Below are 10,201 nucleotides of genomic sequence, written 5' to 3'. Positions count from 1 at the left end.
TATCAAACATGACCACAGTCAGTTTGAACGAGTTAAATTCGTCAACAGTGAGGACTAAGATATGACGATTACAGCACAACAAGCCAAACAATTGGCAATTCAAAACGGATCTTTGACCAAGCAAATCTGCATTGATGCCGTTATTGAAATTGAAGGTGGTTACGTCGATGATCCAACAGATCGTGGTGGTGAAACCAAATACGGAATCACTGTAAAGAAAGCCAATGAACATGCAACTCTTCTGAAATCTAAATATGGTTGGAGTGGTAAGGTTATTGATCTTACACCAACAATGGCAACTGCAATTTACGATGTCGATTTCTGGTCTAACCTCCGTTTGGATGCAATCATTCAATTAAACCCATTGATTGCTGAACGTATGTTTGACATTGCGGTCAACTGTGGTGTAAACACTGCAGGGTCTTACTTGAAACGCACTTTAAACATTTTAAATGGAAATGGTAAGTTCTATCCAGACCTCAATGTAGACAGTGGTTTCGTTGGGGATCAAACGATCAAAGCATTGATTACATTGAAGCAAGCACGTGGCATGCAAGCACTCAATGTTATTCCACGTTATTTGTATTCACTCCAAGGTACACGTTACATTAACCTTGCTGAGAAAGATGCAGAGCAAGAGAAGTATACCTTGGGTTGGGGTACTCGCATGAAACTCTACAATGGAACTTAAAAGGAAAAAAAAGCATAAGTTAAATACTCTACACAGCCCTAGGGCTGTGTAGAGAGTTATGTCATTTTATTTCAATGCAGTTGCCAAACCGATAGATTTCAGTCGTTGGCGATTTTCATGCTGTTTTAAAGCCAGATGTTCTTTTCGAATACTGTCTTCAGTATTGACAGACTCTTCGGTCAAATTATTCTTACGCATGTGCTCATACCGTAGTTTGAGAAGTTTATGCGCATTTAACAAATCACCTAAAATAGCAGTCATGATTGGTGTAGGGTTTTTCTCATACTGTTTAGACAGCGCATGAATAGTAACCATGAGTAAAGCTTCTGGTCCACATCCATTGACACCCACATCAGCAGGCTTGCCTATTTGCAGTGGTACATCTTCAGCATCGACTTTCCCATGTTTAGTTTCAGGGTAATGAAATTGATAGCGTGTATTTGGAGCAATAGCATCTGGAATGAATAAAACATCAGTACCATTAAAATCACTACCTATGTAGTCAGGTGTTTTCTTAGTTGACGTCATCTTGTACTCCCGATACAAATGGTAAATCTTGATCTAGTTTAATTCCTGGAATAAGTGATAGTGCACGTTTTACGGAATCATCATCAATGAAGTATGTCACACCATCTTCAGCTTTCGTGATGAGTTGAGCCATTGCATTGGCGATGACTTCTTGACTTGCCGACATGAACGATTTAAATTCGGTTACATCGGCATAATCATTGAAACGTTGGAATTGTAAAGTCAGCCATAATCTTGCCAAAGAATCATAAGAGTCAGTTAACCCTTGTCCATAGTCTGCCTCTGGTAGCGTTGGAGACTCTAGACGAGCAACGGCAAAACCTGGTGTCTGACCATATACCCATCCTTGATGTTCAGCAGAGAAAACAAACCAAAGCCCAAATGCTTGACGAGATAAAAAGTCTTGACGCTTGTAACTTGAATAGGTTAGGCTAATCTCAGTTGGCTTGTATGGACGAATGCACAGTACCTTATCTTCTAAAGGTTGCATCCAATCGTTATCCCAACGAAAGTTACTTGCCTGCGCCATAGCACATTCAATATAGTTCGGAGATCTTAGATCCATGACCATATTTTCTAAACGTATAGTTACGCGAGCATAATAATCCGCACGGACCATAGTCGATAAACATTTAAAATCGATATCTTCAAAAATGTTACCCGCATTCGAAGAAGGAATCGCATACACTGCTTCGCACCAATTGATGTTTGCTTTGCTATCTACAGTAAGTTTGCGTTTTACAAGGAAAATATTTTCAATGGCTTCAATTGCACTGATTACAGGTGAAGATTCATAGCAGCTAACGGTTAAAGTATTAATCATTTTTCATTGTCCATAAAGTTTACAGTTAAGTATTGGTCGAAGTCTGGTAGGTTATTACCAGGTGGGATTTGATCAATTGTAAATTGCTCAAACGGAATATTTCTAGCAATCGCTGCTTTTTCAAACTGCGTAATCGATAGAGGTGTTGCTTTGAATATGTTTTTCAGTAGAGCACCAGGCTCAGAAACATAATAACTTGGAAGAGAAGCAAGTAGTCTTCTATTGAAAAAGGCAGGAGTAACATATTTAGGATAGAAAAGTGTGAACTCTAATTCTTCAATGTAATCGGCATATACTTTTCGTAAATGTTCTGGTGATGACTTGCCTGCTTTGACCATCGCCATATCCAATTCAGAGACATATTGATAGTTTAGATATTCAACAGACCAATCCCAACGCCAGAAATAGTTTTCAGCTTTACCACCTGCAGGTTTCTCACACAAACCTTTTTTGACAACATCACCTTCAAGTAAATCAATTGTAAGATAGTCATATTTAGGATGGGGTTTGATAAGACTATTACATTGCTCTGCGAAATTCTTTTTTATAAGCTCAAAGTGACGGATAAGTTTATCGCGGTTGGCTTGATCTCCGCTATAAGACATGACACGTGAACGTCGTTTCACCTCATTGGTTTGGATTGACATTGTTTGCCCCTTTGATATTTTCCCAGATGATTATAAGGTTGTTAATTGTGATTTCTTTTAAACGCACTGGCATTAATTCCCCGCTTGGGATCTTTAAACACTGTGTACTGATCTCACCATTTAAAAGTTCGATCGTTACACCACCAGTTTGTTTCTTTTCAAGAATAATGCTCTGCGTCCACCTTTGGTCTAGCGTACTATATTCAAAACACAAGATTTCATCACGACTATTAAGGTAATCGTCAATTGCTTTTTCAAGCTGTTCAATGCAGGGAGCTGCATAGGGTAATTGGAAATTCATGAAGGTCTTACCTCGGAAGTTAAAGTTGTTGGATCAAAGAAAGCAGTTTCGTCTAACTTTCCTTGAGTTGTTTGTTTGGAAATTAATTTTGTATTATTGCTTGGACTAAATCTATAATAAAGATCACTTGCCAAAAAGATTAAGTCATAACAAATTTTGTAGAGACTGTCTCTATCTTTATAAAACATTTCAATTGGTTTGGCACTTTCCATTGGCGTAAAAACAGTATTGTCTTCTTGATGGAAAAGACAAAATGTATTGCCGCAATGAGAATAAACCGCAATATCAAGTGGAACATCGGAAACTGTTCCATCGGCATGTATCGCATTCATAATTGCTTTACTCGTTGCAGCTTTAATTATCTTTTGCTCAAACGCTCTTCTTTCATCAGTTTCATTGTGATATTGGACAAGTACCTGATCTGGTAGGATAACCAATGCAAGTTTCTTAAATAAAAATGTACTTGCTTGGTTGGTCATAAAACCTGTGTGAAATGTTTCTTGATTCTCGTCTAAAAAATCTACAAGCATTTTATAGTCAGCATTCATGAGGTTTCCTTAATGACTGGTTGTTTTAGTTAGCTTGCCCCATCGTTCACTGTCAGACATCAGAATTTTCCATACATCAAGTGAAATAGAGTGAACTGGATTGCCAAGCTGAAAATATGTTTTGGGAATATCTACAGTACGAATAGAAATATGAGGAAAAGGCATCTTTTCGCTGATGTCAAAGAATTCATGCGCTACCTTTGCTTTAGCCTTAAATGGCTTGACAATGACTGGTAATGTAGGTGACTCACTCATATTTCTCAATAAGATAAAATCTTTGAGCATTGTACCCAATTCAATAACTGTAACATAGTGCTGCGACTTTATTGCTTTACTGACCACAAGGTAATCTTTACCAATGAACATAAAACCTGTTGAATCATTCAGTGTCGAAGCAATAAAGTTAGTTGCAGGGTAGCTCAAGTTAACGAATTTAATCATGGCATTGGTTGCAGGGAAACTAGAAGCTTTTTTGTAACCCGTACGATGATAGAGATTGAGTATCTCTGGTATGTATTGTAAATTACGTAAACGATGTCGTGTTAAGAAATGTTGTATGTGTCTATAGATAACATAGAAGAAAGAATCGGGTACAGGTTTTTCATTGTGATAAACTGTACGGTTTTCCAATAAAGCTTCTTCCCCATTTTCTTTAATGAGGTACGGGTGGTTCTTTCTGATATATGTAATATAACGCTGACGTCCAACTATAGTAATAATGTCGTCAAATGTAAATTTACCAGTAGGTTGGGAGAAAAGTTTGTTGATAGTTTTTTGCCAAGAAGCAAAACGTGCACAATACATGGTTATAAATCCTAGAAATGGTCAGGGCTTCCCCTGACCAATGTTAATTATTTGCCAATTAAAAGATTTCGAACATATCTAGAAGTAACAATTTTCTCAGGTTCAAAGTGATCGTCACTGGCTTGCAAGTAGAAACCGATGTCATTTCTTACATGACCGAGGAAAGTTGAAAAAGATTCATTGTTTCTTATCTCCAGATTAAATCCTGGGATATAGCTTCGTGAGTCACCATCAAACGTATGTCCTTTGCGTGTCAAGCGTACAAGACATACATCTTTTCTTCTTAAATTAAAACGTGTCATGAGATCTTTGACTTCATATTCGAAGCCACCATCACTAAAGACAAGTAAACGTCGATCGTAATCAGGATAGGTTTCTTTGATATGCTCAACTGCAAGTTGAGATACGCCAGTTTTACCTAATTCTTTTTTGATCAATTCTTCGCTTGTATAAATCAAGGCAGCTACTGGACTTTTACCACCAAGCATTTTACTTGACTTGAGCTTCAATGCCGTATCATTACACAGTGAAATCCAATCTTCATAGGACATGTGTTTTTCAATTTTGTAATGAGAATAACTACGTTGGTAGAGAGGTTCTTTGAAACGACACTTTATAGCATCTGGATACAACGCTGCCAAATAGTCAGTCGCTGTATCTTTGCCTGTTCCCCGTGGTCCATTGAAAATAATAATTTTCATTTATAAAGTCCTAAAAGTTTGTTTTATGTAAACATGTTCAAAATAATAGTGTATATGTGAAAAAACTTAGAAAAGCTTCACAAAGTTAATTGGGATATCATCTACCCCTGCAAGACGATTGGGTTGGTCTGGATCGATTGGACTGAATTCACCAAAGTGTTTATCAAAACCTTCAAGTAGCTTCACCTCATCGCTTACACACCATTCAAACGATTCATTGATCATCAACTGGTAGCCATAGCGAGATAACCATTTCACACGTGCTTCACCGAAGAAAGGATACATGTGATATTTCTTTATATCGATACCCATAGATGAAACATGAATCAGACGCTCGCCATTGACGATTGTCTGCTGTTTGTATTTCTTATACGCATACATCAAGTCAAACAAATGACAAAGTTTATAGGGTTGAATATAACGGCTACTGATCGATGCTTGGTTTTCATCTATTTCGGTAACCATGACAATGATGTAAGGTTTTACCATCTCCATAAAATCTCGATAGATTTTATTTCCTTTAGCCTGTTTGACGACAATCTCTGCAACAAGACCTGCAAAGAACTGTTGTAATTTTGGGTCACCGCCTGCCATGTTGGTCAACAGATCTTGAGTTGCCTTCAGATACCACTGTACGAGCCTGTGGTCGATGTTTTTGTGTTTGATTACAAAGTCATCTACTTTTGATTTAAACATCACGAAGGCGCTGTCTACGCGCGATAGAGGTATACCTGCTTGACCATGATCTTCTTTTGCATTGTTAATTAAATCTGCAAATTTATTGTTGATCAATTCTTCATGAGTTTCATTGCTACGTTCTTTCATTGTATACCTTGTAAGGGATTGTTTTGCTCATAGTAAACAAACTTTGTATAAATAATAACCACTGATGACATAAATCAAGCAACGACCCGAAGGTCATTGCTGTGGCGGTGGATTGTCTGGTGGAGCATTTGGATCTGAGGTAATGACCTTATGTATATTAATAACAAAATCAGTCAAAGAGGAATGGTACTGATCCCCCAATAACGTACTGGCTTTTTGATAATAACAGTATGCAGACCAAAAAGAAATAAAACAAGAAAATGCAAGCACTGCCATTAGCTGGATATTTCGCACACCATCTTCTTTTATAATCATATCTCGCTGTCTGGTCTCCGTATGGTTTAACCATTCAACAATGTCAATGATCACTGCACTATCATTAATGGATAAACGTCCAATGATGCGTTTGACATCATTTGGTTGTTCTCGATAGACATCCATGATTTCATCGGCAGTCATGTCAATGTCAATGTGTACATCTTCAGGCATTGCTGTAACTAACTGTTCAACTAGAAAAGCGCCCCCGTCAACGTCCCCCATTTTAACATTGCCGATACGTTGCAATAATTGCAAAGTATTCATCTTGCACCTACTTTAGTTATAAATCTCCAATTATTTCTTGTCTATACCAACTGTAACCAACAGCAACAGAATCGATTGCATGTTCGTCACAAAAATCTACATTGAACTGACCATTGACCAGTTTGGTTACTGCCGTTCTCATCAATGTTTTGTCTCCTGTATTCCCAGGTACACCTACTGCTTTCTTAACTGTACCTGGATCAGACAGTGTAAACGGCATGAATGGATTATAATTCATACAGCCCAAACGTATCTGACCAAGACATTCCATGAGTGCCCCATATGCCGCAGGAAACTTTGACATATAAGGAGACTCACAGACGACATTGCACGGATGCCATGCCGCTAGAAAACTATAGACCACCTCTTGCACACACATCAACTTCGCTTGTTTCTCAGAATAATTCACGATCACGTCACGATGCAATGCATATGCAAGACTTTTAAGGTTCACAGAAGTACAATGTAGATACGTCAATGGATCGCCTGGGCTCTCGTAACCTTGGATAGTGACACCCATGTTATTTGTTCCAGGATCGATAGATAAAAACGTATACATCAATTGTCCTTATTTATTGGCTACACCTAGTAATGGTTCAGTCGCACCCAAGTTCAAGGTCATTGAATATTGCTGATCTACATATGCCAATGGAATGTACGTTGTTACATGAACAGTAGGTTGCACTGCTACAGTTTCATAAAACGTATTTGCTGCAACATCCAAAGGTGTCTGTGCATTGGCAGTTGGGTAGCGCTGTTTGACTGGCTTGGAAACCCCATGACAAAGTGCGATCTCGGATGCAATTGCCATGTTTTCATTGCCATAAAGTAAACGACATGCTTCTAATACATCTTCAATCATTTGCTGATCAAAAACGATTTGAACCAATGCCGCTGTACTTGCATAGTTACCGTTATACGTCGTATTGTCCGTAGGTGGCGTTGGGCGTAAGTTATCAAATGTCGGAATAAATTCAGACGAAGTTGATACGCCATTGGCAACCTGAGTGATTGACTGATCTACTGTGGTACGATCGAATGTAATATTCAAACCAAAGTAAAATGCCATCAACTGACCAGAGATATTCAATGTACGACGAAGACAGTATTTTTGACGTTCAGTGATTGATAGATCATCGTCCGCCGAACGTGCAATTAAAGGAAGCAATGAATACACACATGAGTCCGTCGCTAGGTGTGGGATTGGCATTGTGTATGGAATTGCATCCGTAGCATTTTGAATGTTGATATGTCCTTTATTACCAAAGACTAAGTATTTAGTATAAAGGTTATTTGTATCAGCCTGCGGATCATACTCATCTGTAATTTCCATACCTTGTGTAATTGGCGTGGGTAGATTCGTCATGATTGAAGGTTCATTCAATGCTTGGTTAATTGTCGTATAGTTTTGAATGGTATATTTCAAACCTAACTGACGTGCTGTTTGTAGTGCCGCACCATAGATGGTATTCACTACCGTTCGTTGTTTTTGCTTAGCCATTGTAACTACCTTTTATTTACACCTGTGGTGTATGTGCCATTTGCCAGTCCGCATAGTCTTTTGGTAGGTCTCGGTCATTTAAGACAACAGACCCTTCAAAATATTGCGAGAACTTTGAAAAATTAACAGTAAGTGTACCATCGGTGTTTCGTTTGACAGAATCAATATCTGTCTTTGAAACCTGTAGATGTAATGCACTGTAAAAAGATGCAGCTACTTTGTCAAGATCCGTTTCGTCAATGTTGGTTGGCATGTAAATGACATTACCATCCAAGCTATAATGCTTGATTAGATATTGATCGGATAATTTACCCAACTTCATATTTCGAGTGAAATAACGTGAACGTCCAGAACCTGGAAATTCTTCAATCATTGCAGCAGGGGGATTACCACCACCGAAATAACCTAGTTTATCAATGCGGAAAGTGACATTTAATTCACCATCTGTATTTGAACGATCTGAATAATCAATTACCTCCGCATTGGTCGAAGGTAAGGGACTTCCAACAACTGGGCTGATACATAACCAGCCAAATTTGAAGTTGATCAATTCAATAAACCGTTCCGCTGAGGTAAGTAAGAAAGGGTTTTGAATAGGCATTAGTTAATTCCTGTTAAGTTGGTACTTGAATTTCAGAACCGACATTGATGGTAAAGTCTTGACCTGCGTAATTTATCGCCAGTGTAAACATCAATTGTTTCGCTGTTGAGGTAGACTTGATTTTAACCAAGAAACCATAATCGGTGATTGCAATTGAATCAAAGTTGGCATCAAAATCAGTGCTATTGTCCATTTCAATTGTATACTGAATCCATTTCGGATTTAGCTCTTGGACCGATCTCCAATCGACTACTCGATCGAATGAGTCAAAGATCTGTTCAACGTTGATTGCAATCTCACGGGAGAAAGTTGCATCCCGTGCAAGTTCTTGTCTACGCGACATATCTACTGCGCGAAGTCTAAACGAATCGATGCGTTTGATACCGTCCGAATAAGAATAGTCTTGCGTACTAAGTGAAGCGGTTTTGAATGAATTCGCAGCCGTTTCAGTCATGTCGTAGATAGTCGCATAAACTATCTGATCCTGCATGACGAAATTCTTAGGTGGATTGGTAGTGTCAATGTGAACTTTTACTGGGATGATGGTTCGATAGCCAGGTTTTACTTGGATGATCTTGGATGTCGTCGTAGCGGTACTTGCGAGTACATCTTTAGAACGGTCGAGCGTACCTAGCTGTCGATTGGTCATTGGACTAACACTATAATCACCTAGATACGTACCTGTGGTACTATAGTCCGTACTACCAGGGATTGCACGATAGGTCGTCTTAGGATCGATGAAGACGGCATTACGTAAGTCTACAGAGAGATTGTAGACGTCACTTGAAATTGCTTGCGTTGTGTCTATGACCAAGTAAACAATCAAACCATCGACAGTTTCTGCAAGATCAATTCTACCTTCTGGATCTGCAGCCCAATAGGTTGGAAGTGTTACTTTGGTAGGATCAAATGTAACTACCTTCTCACCATCAGTAAATTCACCATGACTATACGGGAAATTCCAATTTGGGTCAGAATGTGTATAGTAAGTGCTTACTGGTTTGTGTCTTATATTTTCCCCACCGCTATTTGGACTCATACTGCCCATGAAGAAATCATCGTTGAAAATTAATTCTCCATACATGCGATTCATTGGGAAAAGATCTGGGGTAACAGGAGATTGTACCTGAGGCTTGGTTGATTTGTCACGTACGTCATCATCCACAATGACTTTCAATGGTAATGTAGCTGGCTTGTCTGGGATATCAGAACACGTCACTGTAACATTGAAATCGGATGAGATGTTTGTTGGACCATCAGAAGTGATTCGAAGCAAATTACCGTCAACTACAGTTTTGATTGGTCTATTCTCAATGCTTGAAGGCATATCGAATTTAAACTTACTGAAGTCTTCTACACCACTTACCATTCCACCAAATTTTGCATGTAGATCGGTCAAGCGTATTACTGCGCTAAGCGGACCATAGAGCGAGGCGGTTTCACCATAAGCTGAGTAATAGTTACCTTTTAAATCTGGCTGTGCAGTGGTTATAGTTCTTCCCGTGTCAAACGAGTGCGCATTGAATGAAACAATGGATCTATCCAACCCAGATGTCAATGTAGCAGTATTTGAAGTTACAACGCCATCACCAGTTGCACTCGCTGAACGGATACTTGCAACAATATCAGATGAAATTGTGCGATCTGCA

Source organism: Habropoda laboriosa, unplaced genomic scaffold (genome assembly GCF_001263275.1).
Source record: "Habropoda laboriosa isolate 0110345459 unplaced genomic scaffold, ASM126327v1 scaffold6494, whole genome shotgun sequence".
In the NCBI taxonomy this organism is placed as follows: Eukaryota; Metazoa; Arthropoda; class Insecta; order Hymenoptera; family Apidae; genus Habropoda; species Habropoda laboriosa.
This window is presented reverse-complemented; position numbering follows the sequence as displayed.